Here is a 25,071-nt window from a genome sequence, read left to right on the forward strand (position 1 = left end):
TACACAGATGCTGCCAGCCCCACTGATATTTTCTATCATTTCCTGTTTTTTTTTTCCAGATTTCGCATCCGCAGTAAGTTGCTTTTATATTGAACGATTTATGTTGCTGTATGTTAGCAAGAACGAATCGGGCGGGATAAATGATGGGGCGTTTTCCATGAAGATGTGGTGCAGACACACTTTTACACCCTGAAACTTTGCAATTTGCATAATTTGCACCTTTACTAGATGGGTTTACTTGCGTTCATGCTCTGCCACAACAAACATCAGATGACACCCTTTATTCTATCTCTAAAAATAGAATCTGTGTCTCTGTAGCTTCCCACTCATCTCTTATCAAACTAAATGTAATCTTCAATGTCTCGAAGTACCAGTGCAGGGCCCTGGGTAACAACAGTTGTCACATCACAAGTCACTGGTAAAAAGCAAGTACAAGCTGAAGAATTTGAGAGAGGGAGCCAAAGGAAGGCTGCCGCTCTGCTTGTGAGGAAAATGAGCAGGAGAGGCTGAATTACCAATGAAGAAAATTCAAAAGGTACAATATGAGAGTTTGAAGTGAGCAATGAGGAAATTTTAAGAATGGGCCCTGGTAGCTCAGTCGGTAGAGCATCTGACTTTTAATCTGAGGGCCCAGGGTTCAAGTCTCTGTCAGGGATTTCTTTTTGTCTCAAGGCGCTTGCTCCCCAATGAACAGTAGGAAAAAAGAATAGAAAATGCAGGATGATTTAGGAAAAGTGGAAGAATCGTGACAATGTTGGGTTTGCCAAATTGCAACAGCCATCAAGATGTTTTGCTAGATTTTAGGTTAATGTAAAAACTCGCTCCTGGTCTTGTCCTGCATTATGCCACTATAGTTTTCTGGTCATGTTTAATCACTTCAAAATTTGTAAAATATTTCCTGTTTGTTTACTTCTTCCCTGCAGGACTGCTATAATTAATAACTTTCAGAAATTACTGCAATTTTTACAGTTTCAAAAGCCCATTGCAGATGAATATTTTAATTTGCACTCTCAAAGTCAGCAGAAGAAATCAACAATACTGGTGTTTAATCAAAATAATTGAAATCTGTTGTAAACTTGCAAACCCACAATCAAGGTTGCTGCTGTGGCTTAGATGGTTAAAGCGCCTGTCTAGTAAACAGGAGATCTTGAGTTCAAATCTCAGCAGTGCCTTTGGGTCAAAGTTTGGAGCCTGTGAAGAAATGTTCCCAATTCAATGGTGAATGTAGAACACTTTGGCAGAACATCTGTGGCACCGAACTTCTAGTTTGCTTTACCTTGATTTTTGTCAAACTTTATTCAACCTTCCATAGCTCCCATATTTCATGCAACTTTAATTTTCCTCACCTAGTCCATTGCATGTACTCCTCGCTTCAGCTCTGAGTAAAGATCACACAGATTTTAAACATTGACAAAAACTGGACAAGTGTAGCTGGGGTACAGTCAGGGGAAAGAAAACTAACAGGCAGATAGTGCAGCGATCCCTCGTGGCCGTTCCCCTTCAAAACAAGTATACCGTTTTGGATGCTGTTGGGGGGGATGACCTACCGGGGGAAGGCCCCAGCGGCCAGATCTCTGGCACAGAGTCTGGCTCTGGGGATCAGAAGGGAAGGGGGAGCATAGAAAAGCAATAGTAATAGGAGATTCAATGGTTAGGGGAATAGATAGGAGATTCTGTGGTCGCGAGCGAGACTCCCGAAAGGTATGTTGTCTCCCGGGTGCCAGGGCCAGGGATGTCTCTGATCGTGTCTTCAGGATCCTGAAGGGGGAGGGTGAGCAGCCAGAAGTCGTGGTGCACATTGGTACCAACGATGTAGGTAGGAAAAAGGGTGTGGAGGTAATAAACAAGTTTAGGGAGTTAGGCTGGAAGTTAAAGGCCAGGACAGACAGAGTTGTCATCTCTGGTTTGTTGCCGGTGCCACGTGATAGCGAGGCTAGGAATAGGCAGAGAGTGCAGTTGAACACGTGGCTGCAGGAATGGTGTAGGAGGGAGGGCTTCAGGTATTTGGATAATTGGAGCGCATTCTGGGGAAGGTGGGACCTGTACATGCAGGACGGGTTGCATCTGAACCAGAGGGGCACCAATATACTGGGGGGGGAGGTTTTCTAGTACTCTTCGTGAGGGTTTAAACTAATTTGGCAGGGGAATGGGAACCGGATCTGTAGTCCAGCAACTAAGGTAGACGATAGTCAGGACGCCAAAGCACGTAGTGATGCAGTGGGGAAGGTAACAATGACAAAGGAGAGTACTTGCAGGCAAGGAGATGGGTTGAAGTGTGTATACTTTAATGCAAGAAGCATCAGGAATAAGGTGGGTGAACTTAAGGCATGGATCTGTACTTGGGACTACGATGTGGTGGCCATCACGGAAACTTGGATAGAAGAGGGGCAGAAATGGTTGTTGGAGGTCCCTGGGTATAGATGTTTCAACAAGATTAGGGAGGATGGTAAAAGAGGTGGGGGGTGGCATTGTTAATTAGAGATAGTATAACAGCTGCAGAAAGGCAGTTCGAGGGGGGTCTGCCTACTGAGGTAATATGGGTTGAAGTTAGAAATAGAAAGGAGCAGTCACCTTGTTGGGAGTTTTCTATAGGCCCCCCAATAGCAGCAGAGATGTGGAGGAACAGATTGGGAAACAGATTTTGGAAAGGTGCAGAAGTCACAGGGTAGTAGTCATGGGCGACTTCAACTTCCCAAACATTGAGTGGAAACTCTTTAGATCAAATAGTTTGGATGGTGTAGTGTTTGTGCAGTGTGTCCAGGAAGCTTTTCTAACACAGTATGTAGATTGTCCGACCAGAGGGGAGGCCATATTGGATTTAGTACTTGGTAATGAACCAGGGCAGGTGATAGATTTGTTAGTGGGGGAGCATTTTGGAGGTAGTGACCACAATTCTGTGACTTTCACTTTAGTAATGGAGAGGGATAGGTGCGAGCAACAGGGCAAGGTTTATAATTGGGGGAAGGGTAAATACAATGCTGTCAGACAAGAATTGAAGTGCAGAAGTTGGGAACATAGGCTGTCAGGGAAGGACACAAGTGAAATGTGGAACTTGTTCAAGGAACAGGTACTGCGTGTCTTTGATATGTATGTCCCTGTCAGGCAGGGAAGAGATGGTCGAGTGAGGGAACCATGGTTGACAAGAGAGGTTGAATGTCTTGTTAAGAGGAAGAAGGAGACGTATGTAAGGCTGAAGAAACAAGGTTCAGACAGGGCGCTGGAGGGATACAAGATAGCGAGGAGGGAACTGAAGAAAGGGATTAGGAGAGCTAAGAGAGGGCATGAAAAATCTTTGGCGGGTAGGATCAAGGAACACCCCAAGGCCTTTTACACATATGTGAGAAATATGAGAATGACTAGAGCGAGGGTAGGTCCGATTAAGGACAGTAGCGGGAGATTGTGTATTGAGTCTGAAGAGATAGCAGAGGTCTTGAACAAGTATTTTTCTTCAGTATTTACAAACGAGAGGGGCCATATTGTTGGAGAGGACAGCGTGAAGCAGACTGATAAGCTTGAGGAGATACTTGTCAGGAAGGAAGATGTGTTGCGCGTTTTGAAAAACTTGAGGATAGACAAGTCCCCCGGGCCTGACGGGATATATCCAAGGATTCTATGGGAAGCAAGAAATGAAATTGCAGAGCCGTTGGCAATGATCTTTTCGTCCTCGCTGTCAACAGGGGTGGTACCAGAGGATTGGAGAGTGGCGAATGTCGTGCCCCTGTTCTAAAAAGGGAATAGGGATAACCCTGGGAATTACAGGCCAGTTAGTCTTACTTCGGTGGTAGGCAAAGTAATGGAAAGGGTACTGAGGGATAGGATTTCTGAGCATCTGGAAAGGCATTGCTTGATTAGGGATAGTCAGCACGGATTTGTGAGGGGTAGGTCTTGCCTTACAAGTCTTATTAAATTCTTTGAGGAGGTGACCAAGCATGTGGATGAAGGTAAAGCAGTGGATGTAGTGTACATGGATTTTAGTAAGGCATTTGATAAGGTTCCCCATGGTAGGCTTATGCAGAAAGTAAGGAGGCATGGGATAGTGGGAAATTTGGCCAGTTGGATAACAAACTGGCTAACCGATAGAAGACAGAGAGTGGTGGTGGATGACAAATATTCAGCCTGGAGCCCAGTTATCAGTGGCGTACCGCAGGGATCAGTTCTGGGTCCTCTGCTGTTTGTGATTTTCATTAACGACTTGGATGAGGGAGTTGAAGGGTGGGTCAGTAAATTTGCAGATGATACGAAGATTGGTGGAGTTGTGGATAGTGAGGAGGGCTGTTGTCGGCTTCAAAGAGACATAGACAGAATGCAGAGCTGGGCTGAGAAGTGGCAGATGGAGTTTAACCCTGACAAGTGTGAGGTTGTCCATTTTGGAAGGACAAATCTGAATGCGGAATACAGGGTTAATGGTAGGGTTCTTGGCAATGTGGAGGAGCAGAGAGATCTTGGGGTCTATGTTCATAGTTCTTTGAAAGTTGCCACTCAAGCGGATAGAGCTGTGAAGAAGGCCTATGGTGTGCTAGCGTTCATTAGCAGAGGGATTGAATTTAAGAGCTGTGAGGTGATGATGCAGCTGTACAAAACCTTGGTCAGGCCACATTTGGAGTACTGTGTGAAGTTCTGGTCACCTCATTAGGAAGGATGTGGAAGCTTTGGAAAAGTTGCAAAGGAGATTTACCAGGATGTTGCCTGGAATGGAGTGTAGGTCACACGAGGAAAGGTTGAGGGTGCTAGGCCTTTTCTCATTAGAACGGAGAAGGATGAGGGGCAACTTGATAGAGGTTTATAAGATGATCAGGGGAATAGATAGAATAGACAGTCAGAGACTTTTTCCCCGGGTGGAACACACCATCACAAGGGGACATAAATTTAAGATAAATGGTGGAAGATATAGAGGGGATGTCAGAGGTAGGTTCTTTACCCAGAGAGTAGTGGGGGCATGGAATGCACTGCCTGTGGTAGTAGTTGAGTCGGAAAAGTTAGGGACCTTCAAGCGGCTATTGGATAGGTACTTGGATTAGGGTAGAATAATGGAGTGTAGGTTAACTTCTTAAGGGCAGCACGGTAGCATTGTGGATAGCACAATTGCTTCACAGCTCCAGGGTCCCAAGTTCGATTTCGACTTGGGTCACTGTCTGTGTGGAGTCTGCACATCATCCCCGTGACTGCGTGGGTTTCCTCCGGGCACTCCGGTTTCCTCCCACAGTCCAGAGATGTGCAGGTTGGGTGGATTGGCCATGTAAAATTGTCCAAAATTCTATGATTAGCCTAGGACAAAAGTTCGGCGCAAGATCGTGGGCCGAAGGGCCTGTTCTGTGCTGTATTTCTGTAAAAAAAAAAAAAAAACACTGTGTCTGGCTCCAAAGGTAGCCTCTCATTATCTGAGCCTCAATCCTATCATTTTTAGCTTCGCACGCAGAGTCGCAGCTTCCGCAGTATTTTCCTGAGGACAGGATTTACCTGAGGAATTCCAGAAGGAACATTTTGGCTGTTTCTCAGCGATATCTGTGAGCAACGATTGAATGATTAAATGCTTTACTCTGATGAAGAGTGACCCAGCCTCGAAATATTAGCTCGGTTCTCTCTTCACAAAATAAAATCTGTGCCTCTGTTGCTTCCCACTCATCTCTCATCAATCAAAATGTAATCTTCAATGTCTCGAAGTACCAGTGCAGGTCCCTGGGTAACAACAGTTGTCACATCACAAGTCACTGGAAAAAAGCAAGTACAAGCTGAAGAATTTGAGAAAGGGAGCCAAAGGAAGGCTGCCGCTCTGCTTGTGAGGAAAATGAGCAGGAGAGGCTGAATTATCAATGAAGAAAATTCAAAAGGTACAATATGAGAGTTTGAAGTGAGCAATGAGGAACATTTAAGTATGGGCCCTGGTAGCTCAGTTGTTAGAGCATCAGACTTTTAATCTGAGGGCCCAGGGTTCAAGTCCCTGTCAGGGCTTTCATTTTGTCTCAAGGTGTTTGCTCCCCAATGAACAGTAGAAAAAAGAATAGAAAATGCAGGATGATTTATGAAAAGTGGGAGAATCGTGACAATGTTGGGTTCGCCAAATTGCAACAGCCATCAAGAAGTTTTGCTAGGTTTTCGGTTAATGTAAAAACTCGCTCCTGGTCTTGTCCTGCATTATGCCACTATCGTTTTCTGGTCATGTTTAATCACTTCAAAATTCGTAAAATAGTTCCTGTTTGTTTACGTCTTCCCTGCAGGACTGCTATAAATTAATAACTTTCTGAAATTACTGCAATTTTTACACTTTCAAAAGCCCATTGCAGATGAATATTTTAATTTGCACTCTCAAAGTCAGCATAAGAAATCAACAATACTGGTGTTTAATCAAAATAATTGAAATCTTTTCTTAACTAGCAAGCCCACAATCAAGGTTGGTGCTTTGGCTTAGATGGTTAAAGCACCTGTCTGGTAAACAGGAGATCCTGAGTTCAAATCTCAGCAGTGCCTTTGGGCCAAAGCTTGGAGCCTGTGAAGAAATGTTCCCAATTCAATGTTGAATGCAGAACACGTTGGCAGAATATCTGTGGCACCTAACTTCTAGTTTGCTTTACCTTGATTTTTGTCAAACTTTATTCAACCTTCCATAGCTCCCATATTTCATGCAAATTCCATTTTCCTCACCTACTCCATTGCATGTACTCCTGGCTTCAGCTCTGAGTAAAGATCACACGGATTTTAAACATTAACACTGTGTCTGGCTCCAAAGATATCCTCTCATTTTCTGAGCCTCAATCCTATCATTTTTAGACTCGCACGCAGAGTCGCAGCTTCCGCAGTATTTTCCTTTGGATGCATGACAGGATTTACCTGAGGAATTCCAGAAGGAACATTTTGGCTGTTTCTCAGCGATATCTGTGAGCAACGATTGAATGATTAAATGCTTTACTCTGATGAAGAGTGACCCAGCCGCGAAATATTAGCTCGGTTCCCTCTTCACAGATGCTGCCAGACCCACTGATATTTCCCATCATTTCCTGTTTTTTTTTCAGATTTCACATCCACAGTAATTTGCTTATATTGAACGATTTATGTTGCTGCATGTTAGCAAGCACGAATCGGGCGAGATAAATGATGGGGCGTTTTCCATGAAGATGTGGTGCAGACACACTTTTACACCCTGAAACTTTGCAATTTGCATAATTTACTCATTTACTAGATGGGTTTACTTGCGTTCACGCTCTGCCATAACAAACATCAGATGACACCCTTTATTCTATCTCTAAAAATAAAATCTGTGTCTCTGTTGCTTCCCACTCATCTCTCACCAATCAAAATGTAATCATCAATGTCTCGAAGTACCAGTGCACGTCCCTGGGTAACAACAGTTGTCACATCACAAGTCACTGGTAAAAAGCAAGTACAAGCTGAAGAATTTGAGAAAGGGAGCCAAAGGAAGGCTGCCGCTCTGCTTGTGAGGAAAATGAGCAGGAGAGGCTGTAGCCACCTAAAATGGACGCTGAACTACAAAGTAAGTCAAGCGCTAAGACTGCAGGGAAACAGGCAGTTTAGCCAGAACAGCAGTCTGCAAAGAGAGCATTTTGCATTCTGCAAGTAGCAGAAACCAGTTTGGGCTCAGGTGAGAAGACCTTAGCTAGGTGCAAATGGCAAAACGCTTTGCATGCTAATGAGGCAATCAGACCTGAACACCCACACAATAGAAACATTTGATTCTGAATGGACACATTTGAATCAAGGCCCAGACATCGAGGCACCAGAAACCTCCAAACAAAAGGGCATAAGAAACGCCCCCCCATCACGGAGACCCCCTCGCATTGGGGAATTAAAACAGTATCGATGAGGAATTGACCCAATAGATATCCAAAGGTTAAAGCCCGCCCAAGAAGAGGGAAGGACAATGGGGTCCCTATAAAAGACAGGGACCTCTGTTATTCCGTGCTTCGGCCCTGACCAAGACCTTGAAGATACACTCTGACTCCAGCCGTCGAGCACCAGCCGCTGAACCGTAAGTGCCAGTACGACGCTCGCTACGCGAACTCAGCCCGCTAGAACCCCCAGTGACCAGAACGCTTGCTGAAGGTTGCAGCCCAAGACCAGGATGAAGGCCTCGCTCCCTGACCTTGCCTGTTCCTGTTAGATAAGTATTCTGATTACTTTAGTTTAGTCATAGCTTAGTCTCTTAGTGTGTGCATGAGTATTTATTATAACTGTATAATAAATATTATCGTTTGGACCTTACTAATCGGTGTATCGTCTTTATTACTTTGAACTTGACCTTGGAATACTCGTGACGGTGTCTATACGGCACCTGGCGACTCCTGAGCTGAATAAATACATAGAACAGAGCCTAGTGGTGTTAATCACTTGGAAGTTAATACACCCCAATAAACGCGTTTTGCCCACATACCAAAACGTGCAACATTTAGTGGCGACTCTGGTGGGACACGGTTGTAAGTGGAAACCCCACGCCGTCCAGGACCCTGAAATTTGAATTAGAACTCCAAATTACAGCGAAAGTAAGAAAGTAAAGAAAATCACGAGTATTCAAGGTGTTCAAACTAATAAGCGTAATTCGGAAGTGTGTTTAGTGCATGCGTACTAACAGGGCTGTAAGTTAAAACTGAAAGCATTTTTGTTGCGACAAACTTTCGGCAGTTTTGTGAACGGAACATAGCGTAAGCCGTACCCGTTTCTTGAAACACAACCCCAGCAACCCCCTGTTCCAAATTAACTAAAAGAGAGTCAGAGAAAATGGCCATGCAGGCAATGGAACGTCTGATGGATCCAGAAAGGTTTGTGGTCGCAGCGACCAGCAGCAGTAGCAGGGTAGGTCAGTGTCCCACGTGGGAGCTGGAACTCCGCAAATATCTGCGAGGACACTTATGGACCCCCCCAGCTAGCGCACCAGCTAGCGCCCCTGTGAGCGCAGTCCAAATCTCACAGACAGATATTAAAGATCTTGTAGCAGCACAGAAGCAGGATAAGGACCTCAGGGAGGTTTTTAAAGGCAACTTTGTGCCAGAGTACGAGAGATTTAAACACGCACTGACCACACATGAGGGTGTGATCATAAAGGAACAACTTTATGTGGTCCCGCAGCAGGACAGGAATGCAATGATTGCTTTATTCCATGATAACCACGGGCATCAGGGAATTGATGCAACAACGAGGCACCTCAGGCAGCTCTGTTGGTGGCCTAATCTCAGGACTGATGTAACGCATTATATTGAGAATTGCCTTATTTGCGCTCAGAATAACCCGGAGAGATATTCTAAGAAAGCACAACTTCGGCATACTCGCCCAGTTAACGGCCCCTGGACAAACCTCCAGATCGATTTTATAGGACCATTGCCCCCTTGTAGGAATGGCTATAAATACGTTCTGGTGGTCATCGACACCTTCACCAAATGGGTAGAGGCATTCTCCTCTAGAACAAATACAGCCAAGAGAGCTGCAAAGATCCTGACCCACCACATCTTCACGAGATGGGGTTTACCCCGAAGTATTGATTCGGACCAGGGATCTCACTTTACAGGACGGGTCATGAAGAACGTCCTGACAATATTTGGAATAAAACAAAATTTTCATATTGCGTATCATCCACAGTCCAGCGGGATTGTGGAGCGCATGAATCGGACTCTAAAAACTACCCTTAGGAAAATGGTTCAGGAGAATAACTCCACATGGGATTCAGTGCTCCCATTTGCACTCATGTTCATAAGGAACACTGTTTCCACTTCCACAGGCAACACACCACACACACTCATGACCGGACGCCCTATGAAAGGTACAGAATTCCTTTTAGGACTGGACATGACCAGCCCCGAGGTGACGGCCCTCACACACGAAAAGACGGTTAAAGACTTTGTTGAGACTGTGAGGTCTGCACAGATTGCAGCCGCAGTTCAGCTAGGCAAACGCCGTCAACAACGCACAGCTTGTTTTAATAAGACCGTACTCCCCACAGAATTCCAGGTTGGGCAACAGGTAATGTTATCTGTTTACAACCCCAGCAGTTTTTTGGCTCCAAAATATTCCAGTCCATACTCAATTTCGGATAAAATTAGCCCCTCAGTTTACAGGATAAAATATCCTAATGGGAAGACCGCGTGGTTCCATATCAACCAGTTAAAGGCATATGGAACACAGTCTAACCATGCTCATCATGTACTGCTAGATGCAGCAGAACACTTCACCCCACCCACCAGAGACACTTTTCCACCATCCCCCTCACAGACCAGTTCATCAACGGACTCGCCCACGACTCCGCCCACAGACCACAACAGACCACGCCCCGAAACGCCCACAAGCTGCCACAGCAGAGACAGCAGGACAGACACTGACTCTGAGGACAGCGACAGCACACAGCCATACAGCCCACACTGCACCAACTACGACCCCGACTCCAGTGACCCCATGGAAGTCACCTACCTTAAAAACCCAGACCCACCACCCGACCCCGACTACCCCGACAACACACTTGACACAACACTATGGCACAGGGACAATTCATACAGACTTGTCCGCAATGATGAAAGTGACCCCCGGTCACACAATTCGAAAATATCATGCCTGATCCACACAAGGGTGTGGGATCCGGGAGAGCAGGACGACACGGTGTCTGACTCCCGATACGGCAACCCCTTTGTGACCCTGTTCACAGAGACAGAGGAAAAGTGAGGTGTCCAGATGATGTAAAATAGGAATCGTTTGAGGGAAGCGATGTCCTTTCTGATGGAACCTGCACGTATGTTTGTCTATCGTTTTATGTTTGTTTTGTCTCAGTACTGTAAATGGTTCAGCTGGAGGATGGACATCTTCTTTTCAGCTGAAAAGATTGTGACCACCTCACATACACGTTAGCTTGTCCGCCGATACCTTTGAGAACTTCGGTTCCAAAAAACCAGTTTGATTGGAGATCTTTTCAAAGTTGTAAGGCTTGTGACCACCTTACACGCACTTTAGTTTCTCTGCCGAAACCTCTGAGAACTTCTATGGTGAGCAGCTCACCTTATCAGCTAAATTGTCTGATGCCCAGCTCATGCTTTCAGATGAAGGAGCATCTTGGCTCCCTTGTTTTTAGGTGCCCCTCTATTCGGTGAATAGAGGCTGCAAGTCACAGTTAACACATTCGTACCCGTTTTAATCCAGGTTACTCAGGCAGTGGACAAACGGCACTGAGGACCCGCCCTGTCTGAGAACCCACTTTGGTCAGCCAAGCTCGGGTATGGCACAGCACGCCCTACCCGGGGGTCCCATCCAACTCGTACCCGTCGCGGTCCATACGCAACTCATTCGGACGTTTCTTTCAAAATTTTGTTTTCATTTTTCGTTAGGCAGCCCTTAGGCCGCCATCCCACATGCTATTTACATCCGGGAACATTCGGATGGTAAACTAGCAAAGCCTGCGAGACGGCTCGCAGGAGAAGGATTGTTAGGTGTATTCTGGTCTTCAAATTCGCTTTTGAAAAAAAAAATGAGGGGAGTCACAGGGTGTGACTTGGCCAGTCATTTTTAAAGGGTCAATTGGAATATAAAAGACAGATGCACTAACAGGTAAAGATCTTAAACTGTGTATTGACAGATACTGTGCTTGATCCCATAGCTTTCGAAGGACGAGACAGGGATCGAAGCAAGGATTGTCCATACAGGAGGAAGAAAGAAGGAAAACCAAGTTGAAGATGATGGAAGCTCACCTACTGTTGTTAACTGTTATATCTGTTTGTGTGGAAGCAAGACACGTTTCCCCCACAACCCCCACCGTAAATGTTTCCCGTACAGCCACTCCCCAGTGCTCAGCTCTGATCAGTGAGGTTCAGACCTGGTGCACAAAATTTATGACATGGTACTCCATGTCATACGTAATTGAATCACTACTGGTGATTGCGATCCTCGTTATCCTTGTACAGACCCTCAGGTTGAGGAAGTGGAAGAGGAGAGCCTCCCGTTCCTGCCCTTCCGTCTATGGAGTTCGATCTCCTATTTTCCGATTTCATCAATCCCCTTTGCCCCATGATGAATAAAGCACTGTGTAATGAATAAAAAAATTCGACCCTGTATTGTATTGTCCTATACTCGACTGCCGAATTAGGAAGTGCGATGTTGTGGTGTGAATGGTTAAGGTTTTAGAGTGTGAGGAAATGTTTAAGTAAAGTTGAGGATAATTGTGATAGGTAGAGGTTCCCAGTTTATGGTAATGCATGTCCCCTTTGACATAGCACCAAGTAGAGATGTAAGGTAAAAATTTTTTCTTCCCATAGTTTAAGATAGAGTAGCCCAGGAACTGGCAAGAGGTCAGGGGACACAAAGAAGGCAACCCAGATGCACTCAAGGCGACGTACATAGGTGATCCTTCACAATATTTTGATTGTGAGAATCACAAGGAGGGAATGTAGCCACCTAAAATGGACGCTGAGCTACAAAGTAAGCCAAGCGCTAAGACTGCAGGGAAACAGGCAGTTTAGCCAGAACAGCAGTCTGCAAAGAGAGCATTTTGCATTCTGCAAGTAGCAGAAACCAGTTTGGGCTCAGGTGAGAAGACCTTAGCTAGGTGCAAATGGCAAAACGCTTTGCATGCTAATGAGGCAATCAGACCTGAACACCCACACAATAGAAACATTTGATTCTGAATGGACACATTTGAATCAAGGCCCAGACATCGAGGCACCAGAAACCTCCAAACAAAAGGGCATAAGAAACGCCCCCCCCCATCACGGAGACCCCCTCGCATTGGGGAATTAAAACAGTATCGATGAGGAATTGACCCAATAGATATCCAAAGGTTAAAGCCCGCCCAAGAAGAGGGAAGGACAATGGGATCCCTATAAAAGACAGGGACCTCGTGTTGTCCGGTCTGTTATTCCGTGCTCCGGCCCTGACCAAGACCTTGAAGATACACTCTGACTCCAGCCGTCGAGCACCAGCCGCCGAACCGTAAGTGCCAGTACGACGCTCGCTACGCGAACTAAGCCCGCTAGAACCCCCAGTGACCAGAACGCTTGCTGAAGGTTGCAGCCCAAGACCAGGACGAAGGCCTCGCTCCCTGACCTTGCCTGTTCCTGTTAGATAAGTATTCTGATTACTTTAGTTTAGTCATAGCTTAGTCTCTTAGTGTGTACATGAATATTTATTATTACTGTATAATAAATATTATCGTTTGGACCTTACTAATCGGTCTATCGTCTTTATTACTTTGAACTTGACCTGGAATACTCGTGACGGTGTCTATACGGCACCTGGCGACTCCTGAGCTGAAAAATACATAGAACAGAGCCTAGTGGTGTTAAGCACTTGGAAGTTAATACACCCCAATAAACGCGTTTTGCCCACATACCAAAACGTGCAACAAGGCTGAATTACCAATGAAGAAAATTCAAAAGGTACAATATGAGAGTTTGAAGTGAGCAATGAGGAATGTTTAAGAATGGGCCCTGGTAGCTCAGTCGGTAGAGCATCAGACTTTTAATCTGAGGGCCCGTGGTTGAAGTCCCTGTCAGGGCTTTCAGTTTGTCTCAAGGCGCTTGCTCCCCAATGAACAGGAGGAAAAAAGAATAGAAAATGCAGGATGATTTATGAAAAGTGGAAGAATCGTGGTAATGTTGGGTTTGCCAATTTGCAACAGCCATCAAGAAGTTTTGCTAGATTTTCGGTTAATGTAAAAACTCACTCCTGGTCTTGTCCTGCATTATGCCACTATAGTTTTATGGTCATGTTTAATCACTTCAAAATTTGTAAAATATTTCCTGTTTGTTAACTTCTTCCTTGCAGGACTGCTATAATTTAATAACTTTCAGAAATTACTGCAATTTTTACACTTTCAAAAGCCTTTGGGTCAAAGCTTGGAGCCTGTGAAGAAATGTTCCCAATTCAATGGTGAATGCAGAATATCTGTGGCACTGAACTTCTAGTTTGCTTTACCTTGATATTTGTCAAACTTTATTCAACCTTCCATAGTTCCCATATTTCATTCAAATTCCATTTTCCTCACCTACTCCATTGCATGTACTCCTCGCTTCAGCTCTGAGTAAAGATCAAACGGATTTTAAACATTAACACTGTGTCTGGCTCCAAAGATATCCTCTCATTTTCTGAGCCTCAATCCGATCATTTTTAGACTCGTAAGCAGAGTCGCAGCTTCCGCAGTATTTTCCTTTGGATGCATGACAGGATTTACCTGACGAATTCCAGAAGGACCATTTTGGCTGTTTCTCAGCGATATCTGTGAGCAACGATTGAATGATTAAATGCTTTACTCTGATGAAGAGTGACCCAGCCTCGAAATATTAGCTCGGTTCTCTCTTCACAGATGCTGCCAGACCCACTGATATTTTCCATCATTTCCTGTTTTTTTTTCAGATTTCACATCCACAGAAATTTGCTTTTATATTGAACGATTTATGTTGCTGCATGTTAGCAAGAACGAATCGGGTAGGGATAAATGATGGGGCGTTTTCCATGAAGATGTGGTGCAGACACACTTTTACACCCTGAAACTTTGCAATTTGCATAATTTGCTCCTTTACTAGATGGGTTTACTTGCGTTCACGCTCTGCCACAACAAACATCAGATGACACCCTTTATTCTATCTCTAAAAATAAAATCTGTGTCTCTGTTGCTTCCCACTCATCTCTCACCAATCAAAATGTAATCTTCAATGTCTCGAAGTACCAGTGCACGTCCCTGGGTAACAACAGTTGTCACATCACAAGTCACTGGTAAAAAGCAAGTACAAGCTGAAGAATTTGAGAAAGGGAGCCAAAGGAAGGCTGCCGCTCTGCTTGTGAGGAAAATGAGCAGGAGAGGCTGAATTACCAATGAAGAAAATTCAAAAGGTACAATATGAGAGTTTGAAGTGAGCAATGAGGAATATTTAAGAATGGGCCCTGGTAGCTCAGTCTGTAGAGCATCAGACTTTTAATCTGAGGGCCCAGGGTTCAAGTCCCTGTCAGGGCTTTCAGTTTGTCTCAAGGCGCTTGCTCCCCAATGAACAGTAGGAAAAAAGAATAGAAAATGCAGGATGATTTATGAAAAGTGGAAGAATCGTGGCAATGTTGGGTTTGCCAAATTGCAACAGCCAGCAAGAAGTTTTGCTAGATTTTCGGTTAATGTAAAAACTCGCTCCTGGTCTTGTCCTGCATTATACCACTATAGTTTTCTGGTCATGTTTAATCACTTCAAAATTCGTAAAATATTTCCTGTTTGTTTACTTCTTCCTTGCAGGACTGCTATAAATTAATAACTTTCAGAAATTACTGCAATTTTTACACTTTCAAAAGCCCATTGCAGATGAATATTTTAATTTGCACTCTCAAAGTCAGCATAAGAAATCAACAATACTGGTGTTTAATCAAAATAATTGAAATCTGTTCTAAACTTGCAAACCCACAATCAAGGTTGGTGCTGAGGCTTAGATGGTTAAAGCGCCTGTCTAGTAAACAGGAGATCCTGAGTACAAATCTCAGCAGTGCCTTTGGGTCAAAGCTTGGAGCCTGTGAAGAAATGTTCCCAATTCAATGGTGAATGCAGAACACGTTGGCAGAATATCTCTGGCACTGAACTTCTAGTTTGCTTTACCTTGATTTTTGTCAAACTTTATTCAACCTTCCATAGCTCCCATATTTCATGCAAATTCCATTTTCCTCACCTACTCCATTGCATGTACTCCTCGCTTCAGCTCTGAGTAAAGATCACACGGATTTTAAACATTAACACTGTGTCTGGCTCCATAGATATCCTCTCATTTTCTGAGCCTCAATCCTATCATTTTTAGACTCGCACGCAGAGTCGCAGCTTCCGCAGTATTTTCCTTTGGATGCATGACAGGATTTACCTGAGGAATTCCAGAAGGACATTTTGGCTGTTTCTCAGCGATATCTGTGAGCAACGATTGAATGATTAAATGCTTTACTCTGATGAAGAGTGACCCAGCCTGGAAATATTAGCTCGGTTCTCTCTTCACAGATGCTGCCAGACCCACTGATATTTCCCATCATTTCCTGTTTTTTTTCCAGATTTCACATCCACAGTAATTTGCTTATATTGAACGATTTATGTTGCTGCATGTTAGCAAGAACGAATCGGGCGGGATAAATGATGGGGCGTTTTACATGAAGATGTGGTGCAGACACACTTTTGCACCCTGAAACTTTGCAATTTGCATAATTTGCTCCTTTACTAGATGGGTTTACTTGCGTTCACGCTCTGCCACAACAAACATCAGATGACACCCTTTATTCTATCTCTAAAAATAAAATCTGTGTCTCTGTTGCTTCCCACTCATCTCTCACCAATCAAAATGTAATCATCAATGTCTCGAAGTACCAGTGCACGTCCCTGGGTAACAACAGTTGTCACATCACAAGTCACTAGTAAAAAGCAAGTACAAGCTGAAGAATTTGAGAAAGAGAGCCAAAGGAAGGCTGCCGCTCTTCTTGTGAGGAAAATGAGCAGGAGAGGCTGAATTTCCAATGAAGAAAATTCAAAAGCTACAATATGAGAGTTTGAAGTGAGCAATGAGGAAAGTTTAAGAATGGGCCCTGGTAGCTCAGTCGGTAGAGCATCAGACTTTTAATCTGAGGGCCCAGGGTTCAAGTCCCTGTCAGGGCGTTTGTTTGTCTCAAGGTGCTTGCTCCCCAATGAACAGCAGGAAAAAAGAATAGAAAATGCAGGATGATTTTTGAAAAGTGGAAGAATCGTGGCAATGTTGGGTTTGCCAAATTGCAACAGCCATCGGGATGTTTTGCTAGATTTTCGGTAATGTAAAAACTCGCTCCTGGTCATGTCCTGCATTGTACCACTGTAGTTTTCTGGTCATGTTTAATCACTTCAAAATTCGTAAAATATTTCCTGTTTGTTTACTTCTTCCTTGCGGGACTGCTATAAATTAATAACTTTCTGAAATTACTGCAATTTTTACACTTTCAAAAGCCCATTACAGATGAATATTTTAATTTGCTCTCTCAAAGTCAGCATAAGAAATCAACAATACTGGTGTTTAATCAAAATAATTGAAATCTGTTCTGGTCATGTTTAATCACTTCAAAATTCGTAAAATATTTCCTGTTTGTTTACTTCTTCCTTGCAGGACTGCTATAAATTAATTACTTTCAGAAATTACTGCAATTTTTACTCTTTCAAAAGCCCATTGCAGATGAATATTTTAATTTGCACTCTCAAAGTCAGCATAAGAAATCAACAACACTGGTGTTTAATCAAAATAATTGAAATCTGTTCTAAACTTGCAAACCCACAATCAAGGTTGGTGCTGAGGCTTAGATGGTTAAAGCGCCTGTCTAGTAAACAGGAGATCCTGAGTTCAAATCTCAGCAGTGCCTTTGGGTCAAAGCTTGGAACCTGTGAAGAAATGTTCCCAATTCAATGGTGAATGCAGAACACGTTGGCAGAATATCTGTGGCACCGAACTTCTAGTTTGCTTTACCTTGATTTTTGTCAAACTTTATTCAACCTTCCATAGCTCCCATATTTCATGCTAATTCTATTTTCCTCACCTACTCCATTGCATGTACTCCTCGCTTCAGCTCTGAGTAAAGATCACACGGATTTTAAACATTAACACTGTGTCTGACTCCAAAGATATCCTCTCATTTTCTGAGCCTAAATCCTATCATTTTTAGACTCGCACGCAGAGTCGCAGCTTCCGCAGTATTTTCCTTTGGATGCATGACAGGATTTACCTGAGGAATTCCAGATGGAACATTTTGGCTGTTTCTCAGCGATATCTGTGAGCAACGATTGAATGATTAAATGCTTTACTCTGATGAAGAGTGACCCAGCCTCGAATTATTAGCTCGGTTCTCTCATCACAGATGCTGCCAGACCCACTGATATTTTCCATCATTTCCTGTTTTTTTTTCAGATTTCACGTCCACAGTAATTTGCTTTTATATTGAACGATTTATGTTGCCGCATGTTAGCAAGAACGAATCGGGCGGGATAAATGATGGGGCGTTTTCCATGAAGATGTGGTACAGACACACTTTTACACCCTGAAACTTTGCAATTTGCATAATTTGCTCCTTTACGAGATGGGTTTACTTGCGTTCACGCTCTGCCACAACAAACATCAGATGACACCCTTTATTCTATCTCTAAAAATAAAATCTGTGTCTCTGTTGCTTCCCACTCATCTCTCACCAATCAAAATGTAATCTTCAATGTCTCGAAGTACCAGTGCAGGTCCCTGGGTAACAACAGTTGTCACATCACAAGTCACTGGTAAAAAGCAAGTACAAGCTGAAGAATTTGAGAAAGGGAGCCAAAGGAAGGCTGTCGCTCTGCTTGTGAGGAAAATGAGCTGGAGAGGCTGAATTACCAAATAAGAAAATTCAAAAGGTACAATATGAGAGTTTGAAGTGAGCAATGAGGAATTTTTAAGAATGGGACCTGGTAGCTCAGTCGGTAGAGCATCAGACTTTTTATCTGAGAGCCCAGGGTTCAAGTCCCTGTCAGAGCTTTCATTTTGTCTCAAGGCGCTTGCTCCCCAATGTACAGTCGAAAAATGCAAGATGATTGATGAACAGTGGAAGAATCGTGACAATGTTGGGTTTGCCAAATTGCAACAGCCATCAAGACGTTTTGCCAGATTTTCGGTTAATGTAAAAACTCGCTCCTGGTCTTGTCCTGCATTATGCCACTATAGTTTTCTGGACATGTTTAATCACTTCAAAATTCGTAAAATATTTCCTGTTTGTTTACTTCTTCCTTGCAGGACTGCTATAAATTAATAACTTTCAGAAATTACTGCAATTTTTACACATTCAAAAGCCCATTACTGATCAATATTTTAATTTGCTCTCTCAAATTCAGCATAAGAAATCAACAATACTGGTGTTTAATCAAAATAATTGAAATGTGTTCTAAACTTGCAAGCCCACAATCAAGGTGGGTGCTGTGGCCTAGATGGTTAAAGCGCCTGTCTAGTAAACAGGAGATCCTGAGTTCAATTCTCCACAGTGCCTTTGGGTCAAAGCTTGGAGCCTGTGAAGAAATGTTCCCAATTCAATGGTGAATGCAGAACACGATGGCAGAATATCTGTGGCACCGAACTTCTAGTTTGCTTTACCTTGATTTTTGTCAAACTTTATTCAACCTTCCATAGCTCCCATATTTCATGCAAATTCCATTTTCCTCACCTACTCCATTGCATGTACTCCTCGCTTCAGCTCTGAGTAAAGATCACACGGATTTTAAACATTAACACTGTGTCTGGCAACAAAGATATCCCCTCATTTTCTGAGCCTCAATCCTATCATTTTTAGACTCGTACGCAGAGTCGCAGCTTCCGCAGTATTTTCCTTTGGATGCATGACAGGATTTACCTGAGGAATTCCAGAAGGAACATTTTGGCTGTTTCTCAGCGATATCTGTGAGCAACGATTGAATGATTAAATGCTTTACTCTGATGAAGAGTGACCCAGCCTCGAATTATTAGCTCGGTTCTCTCATCACAGATGCTGCCAGACCCACTGATATTTTCCATCATTTCCTGTTTTTTTTTCAGATTTCACGTCCACAGTAATTTGCTTTTATATTGAACGATTTATGTTGCCGCATGTTAGCAAGAACGAATCGGGCGGGATAAATGATGGGGCGTTTTCCATGAAGATGTGGTACAGACACACTTTTACACCCTGAAACTTTGCAATTTGCATAATTTGCTCCTTTACGAGATGGGTTTACTTGCGTTCACGCTCTGCCACAACAAACATCAGATGACACCCTTTATTCTATCTCTAAAAATAAAATCTGTGTCTCTGTTGCTTCCCACTCATCTCTCACCAATCAAAATGTAATCTTCAATGTCTCGAAGTACCAGTGCAGGTCCCTGGGTAACAACAGTTGTCACATCACAAGTCACTGGTAAAACGCAAGTACAAGCTGAAGAATTTGAGAAAGGGAGCCAAAGGAAGGCTGCCGCTCTGCTTGTGAGGAAAATGAGCTGGAGAGGCTGAATTACCAAATAAGAAAATTCAAAAGGTACAATATGAGAGTTTGAAGTGAGCAATGAGGAATTTTTAAGAATGGGACCTGGTAGCTCAGTCGGTAGAGCATCAGACTTTTTATCTGAGAGCCCAGGATTCAAGTCCCTGTCAGAGCTTTCATTTTGTCTCAAGGCGCTTGCTCCCCAATGTACAGTCGAAAAATGCAAGATGATTGATGAACAGTGGAAGAATCGTGACAATGTTGGGTTTGCCAAATTGCAACAGCCATCAAGACGTTTTGCCAGATTTTCGGTTAATGTAAAAACACGCTCCTGGTCTTGTCCTGCATTATGCCACTATAGTTTTCTGGACATGTTTAATCACTTCAAAATTCGTAAAATATTTCCTGTTTGTTTACTTCTTCCTTGCAGGACTGCTATAAATTAATAACTTTCAGAAATTACTGCAATTTTTACACATTCAAAAGCCCATTACAGATCAATATTTTAATTTGCTCTCTCAAATTCAGCATAAGAAATCAACAATACTGGTGTTTAATCAAAATAATTGAAATGTGTTCTAAACTTGCAAGCCCACAATCAAGGTTGGTGCTGTGGCCTAGATGGTTAAAGCGCCTGTCTAGTAAACTTGAGATCCTGAGTTCAATTCTCCGCAGTGCCTTTGGGTCAAAGCTTGGAGCCTGTGAAGAAATGTTCCCAATTCAATGGTGAATGCAGAACACGTTGGCAGAATATCTGTGGCACCGAACTTCTAGTTTGCTTTACCTTGATTTTTGTCAAACTTTATTCAACCTTCCATAGCTCCCATATTTCATGCAAATTCCATTTTCCTCACCTACTCCATTGCATGTACTTCTCGCTTCAGCGCTGAGTAAAGATCACACGGATTTTAAACATTAACACTGTGTCTGGCTCCAAAGATATCCTCTCATTTTCTGAGCCTCAATCTGATCATTTTTAGACTCGCACGCAGAGTCGCAGCTTCCGCAGTATTTTCCTTTGGATGCAAGACAGGAATGACCTGAGGAATTCCAGAAGGAACATTTTGACTGTTTCTCAGCGATATCTGTGAGAAACGATTGAATGATTAAATGCTTTACTCTGATGAAGAGTGACCCAGCCTCGAAATATTAGCTCGGTTCTCTCTTCACAGATGCTGCCAGACCCACTGATATTTTCCATCATTTCCTGTTTTTTTTTCAGATTTCACATCCACAGTAATTTGCTTTTATATTGAACGATTTATGTTGCTGCATGTTAGCAAGAACGAATCGGGAGGGATAAATGATGGGGCGTTTTCCATGAAGATTTGGTGCAGACACATTTTTACACCCTGAAACTTTGCAATTTGCATAATTTGCTCCTTTACTAGATGGGTTTACTTGCGTTCACGCTCTGCCACAACAAACATCAGATGACACCCTTTATTCTATCTCTAAAAATAAAATCTGTGTCTCTGTTGCTTCCCACTCATCTCTCACCAATCAAAATGTAATCTTCAATGTCTCGAAGTACCAGTGCAGGTCCCTGGGTAACAACAGTTGTCACATCACAAGTCACTGGATAAAAGCAAGTACAAGCTGAAGAATTTGAGAAAGGGAGCCAAAGGAAGGCTGCTGCTCTGCTTGTGAGGAAAATGAGCAGGAGAGACTGAATTACCAATGAAGAAAATTCAAAAGGTACAATATGAGAGTTTGACGTGAGCAATGAGGAATGTTTAAGAATGGGCCCTGGTAGCTCAGTCGGTAGAGCATCAGACTTTTAATCTGAGGGCCCAGGGTTTAAGTCCCTGTCAGGGGTTTCAGTTTGTCTCAAGGCGCTTGCTCCCAAATGAACAGTAGGAAAAAAGAATTGAAAATGCAGGGTGATTCATGAAAAGTGGAAGAATCGTGGCAATGTTGGGTTTGCCAAATTGCAACAGCCATTGAGAAGTTTTGCTAGATTTTCGGTTAATGTAAAAACTCGCTCCTGGTCTTGTCCTGCATTGTGCCACTATAGTTTTCTGGTCATGTTTAATCACTTCAAAATTCGTAAAATATTTCCTGTTTGTTTACTTCTTCCTTGCAGGACTGCTATAAATTAATAACTTTCAGAAATTACTGCAATTTTTACACTTTCAAAAGCCCTTTGCAGATGAATATTTTAATTTGCACTCTCAAAGTCAGCATAAGAAATCAACAATACTGGTGTTTAATCAAAATAATTGAAATCTGTTCTAAACTTGCAAACCCACAATCAAGTTTGGTGCTGTGGCTTAGATGGTTAAAGCGCCTGTCTAGTAAACAGGAGATCCTGAGTTCAAATCTCAGCAGTGCCTTTGGGTCAAAGCTTGGACCCTGTGAAGAAATGTTCCCAATTCAATGGTGAATGCAGAATATCTGTGGCACCGAACTTCTAGTTTGCTTTACCTTGATTTTTGTCAAACTTTATTCAACCTTCCATAGCTCCCATATTTCATGCAAATTCCATTTTCCTCACCTGCTCCATTGCATGTACTCCTCGCTTCAGCTCTGAGTAAAGATCACACGGATTTTAAACATTAACACTGTGTCTGGCTCCAAAGATATCCTCTCATTTTCTGAGCCTCAATCCCATCATTTTTAGACTCGCACGCAGAGTCGCCGCTTCCGCAGTATTTTCCTTTGGATGCATGACAGGATTTACCTGAGGAATTCCAGAAGGAACATTTTGGCTGTTTCTCAGCGATATCTGTGAGCAACGATTGAATGATTAAATGCTTTACTCTGATGAAGAGTGACCCAGCCTCGAAATATTAGCTCAGTTCTCTCTTCACAGATGCTGCCAGGCCCACTGATACTTTCCATCATTTCCTGTATTTTTTTCAGATTTCACATCCACAGTAATTTGCTTTTATATTGAACGATTTATGTTGCTGTATGTTAGCAAGAACGAATCGGGCGGGATAAATGATGGGGCGTTTTCCATGAAGATGTGGTGCAGACACACTTTTACACCCTGAAACTTTGCAATTTGCATAATTTGCTCCTTTACTAGATGAGTTTACTTGCGTTCACGCACTTCCACAACAAACATCAGATGACACCTTTATTTTATCTCTAAAAATAGAATCTGTGTCTCTGTTGCTTCCCACTCATCTGTCACCAATCTAAATATAATCTTCAATGTCTCGAAGTACCAGTGCAGGTCCCTGGGTAACAACAGTTGTCACATCACAAGTCACTGGTAAAAAGCAAGTACAAGCTGAAGAATTTGAGAAAGGAAGCCAAAGGAAGGCTGCCGCTCTGCTTGTGAGGAAAATGAGCAGGAGAGGCTGAATTACCAAATAAGAAAATTCAAAAGATACAATATGAGAGTTTGTAGTGAGCAATGAGGAATTTTTGAGAATGGGCCCTGGCAGCTCAGTCGGTAGAGCATCAGACTTTTAATCTGAGGGCCCAGGGTTCAAGTACCTGTCAAGGCTTTCATTTTGTCTCAAGGTGCTTGCTCCCCAATGAACAGTAGGAAAAAATAATAAAAAATGCAGGATGATTGATGAACAGTGGAAGAATTGTGACAACGTTGTGTTTGCCAAATTGCAACAGCCATCAAGATGTTTTGCTCCATTTTCATGTTTAATCACTTTAAAATTCGCAAAGTATTTCCTGTTTGTTTACTTGTCTCCCGCAGAACTGATATAAATTAATAACTTTCAGAAATAACTGCAATTTATACAGTTTAAAAATCCCAGTGCAGATGAACATTTTAATTTGCACTCTCAAAGTCAGCATGAGAATCCAACAATACTGATGTTTAGTCAAAATAATTGAAATCTGTTCTAAACTTGCAAAACTACTTTCAGGTTTGGCGCTGTGGCTTAGATGGTTAAAGTGCCTGTCTCAGAAGCAAGCAATTCTGAGTTCAAATCTCAGCAGTGTCTTTGGGTCAAAATTAGGAGGTTGGAGGGCAGCATGGTGACTTAGTGCTTAGCACAACCGCCTCATGGCACTGAGGTCACAGGTTTGTTCCTGGCTCTGGGTCACTGTCCGTGTGGAGTTTGCACATTCTCCCCGTGTCTGCGTGGGTTTTGCCCCCACAACCCAAAAATGTGCAGTGTCGGTTGATTGGCCAAACTAAATTGCCCCTTAATTGGAAAAAATAATTGGGTAATCTAAATTTATAAAAAAAAAAATTAGTAGATTGTGGAGAAATGTTTTCATTTCAATTCAATTCAACGGATCGGCGGGGGCTGGAATTGCGCCGCCCCGGTCGGCAGGCCCCCCGCGTTGCTTGGCGTGCTCCCCGCGGCGATACTCTGGCCTGCGATGGGCTGAAGTCCTGCCGCTGACAGGCCTCTCCCGCCGGCGGGAATCAGAACACCTCTGGTGCCGGCGGGCTGCGGTGTCCAGGGGAGGGCGTGGGGCCGTCTGACCCCAGGGGGTTCCCCCACGGTGGCCTGGCCCACTGATTGGCCAACGGGCCTGTGCCGTGGGGGCACTCTTTTTCTTCTGCCCCGCCGTGGCATTCACCGTGCTGGGGGCAGAAGAGACCAGCTCACTTGCGCATGCGCCGGAATGACATCAGCAGTCTCTAACGCACCGGCGCATGCGCGGATTTCGGCCAGCCGGCGAAGGCCTTTCGGCCCCAGGTGGCGGGGCACCAAAGGCCATTCGTGCCGTTCGGCGGAGCGTCAACCACTCCGGTGCAGGCCTAGCCCCTCAATGTGAGGGCTTGGCACCTAAAGGTATGGAGAAACAACATGTGTGGGGAGGCCCGGCGCCGGAGTGGTTGATGCCATCCTATACGCCGGGACCCCGCCCCGCCGGGTAGGGGAGAATCCAGGCCCTGTTTGGAAAGTCCAGTGAAGACTGGTGAAGTTGGTAGTAGAGGTAATCGAGAAACTATCTTGGCCAGGAATACAGTTTATCTTGGGTTATGATATACCAGCCTTCCCATACCAGACTCCCCGAACAGGCGCTGGAATGTGGTGACTAGGTGCGAATCTATAGGTGCTGGTTTAGCTCACTGGGCTAAATTGCTCACTTTTAAAGCAGACCAAGCAGGCCAGCAGCACGGTTCGATTCCCGTACGAGCCTCCCCGGACAGGCACCGGAATGTGGTGACTAGGTGCTTTTCATAGTAACTTCATTGAAGCCTACTCGTGACAATAAGCAAT

General features: G+C 43.7%; 11 non-coding genes across 11 annotated transcripts; all 11 read left to right on the forward strand.

The window, feature by feature from the left end:
• The first annotated feature begins 583 nt into the window (after positions 1–583).
• trnak-uuu lies at positions 584–656 on the forward strand. Its single transcript has one exon. It is a non-coding gene; the product is annotated as a tRNA-Lys (tRNA).
• A 5,220-nt stretch (positions 657–5,876) lies between these two features.
• On the forward strand, positions 5,877–5,949 carry trnak-uuu. The gene has a single exon. It is a non-coding gene; the product is annotated as a tRNA-Lys (tRNA).
• Positions 5,950–6,391: 442 nt separating this feature from the next.
• trnat-ggu lies at positions 6,392–6,465 on the forward strand. Its single transcript has one exon. It is a non-coding gene; the product is annotated as a tRNA-Thr (tRNA).
• A 6,938-nt stretch (positions 6,466–13,403) lies between these two features.
• trnak-uuu lies at positions 13,404–13,476 on the forward strand. Its single transcript has one exon. It is a non-coding gene; the product is annotated as a tRNA-Lys (tRNA).
• A 1,380-nt stretch (positions 13,477–14,856) lies between these two features.
• trnak-uuu lies at positions 14,857–14,929 on the forward strand. Its single transcript has one exon. It is a non-coding gene; the product is annotated as a tRNA-Lys (tRNA).
• Positions 14,930–16,509: 1,580 nt separating this feature from the next.
• Positions 16,510–16,582, forward strand: trnak-uuu. The gene has a single exon. It is a non-coding gene; the product is annotated as a tRNA-Lys (tRNA).
• A 654-nt stretch (positions 16,583–17,236) lies between these two features.
• On the forward strand, positions 17,237–17,310 carry trnat-agu. The gene has a single exon. It is a non-coding gene; the product is annotated as a tRNA-Thr (tRNA).
• Positions 17,311–18,376: 1,066 nt separating this feature from the next.
• Positions 18,377–18,449, forward strand: trnak-uuu. The gene has a single exon. It is a non-coding gene; the product is annotated as a tRNA-Lys (tRNA).
• Positions 18,450–21,664: 3,215 nt separating this feature from the next.
• Positions 21,665–21,741, forward strand: trnak-uuu. The gene has a single exon. It is a non-coding gene; the product is annotated as a tRNA-Lys (tRNA).
• A 439-nt stretch (positions 21,742–22,180) lies between these two features.
• Positions 22,181–22,254, forward strand: trnat-agu. The gene has a single exon. It is a non-coding gene; the product is annotated as a tRNA-Thr (tRNA).
• Positions 22,255–23,306: 1,052 nt separating this feature from the next.
• On the forward strand, positions 23,307–23,379 carry trnak-uuu. The gene has a single exon. It is a non-coding gene; the product is annotated as a tRNA-Lys (tRNA).
• The last annotated feature ends 1,692 nt before the right edge of the window (positions 23,380–25,071 follow it).

Source organism: Scyliorhinus canicula, chromosome 6, assembly GCF_902713615.1.
Source record: "Scyliorhinus canicula chromosome 6, sScyCan1.1, whole genome shotgun sequence".
Lineage (NCBI taxonomy): Eukaryota > Metazoa > Chordata > Chondrichthyes > Carcharhiniformes > Scyliorhinidae > Scyliorhinus > Scyliorhinus canicula.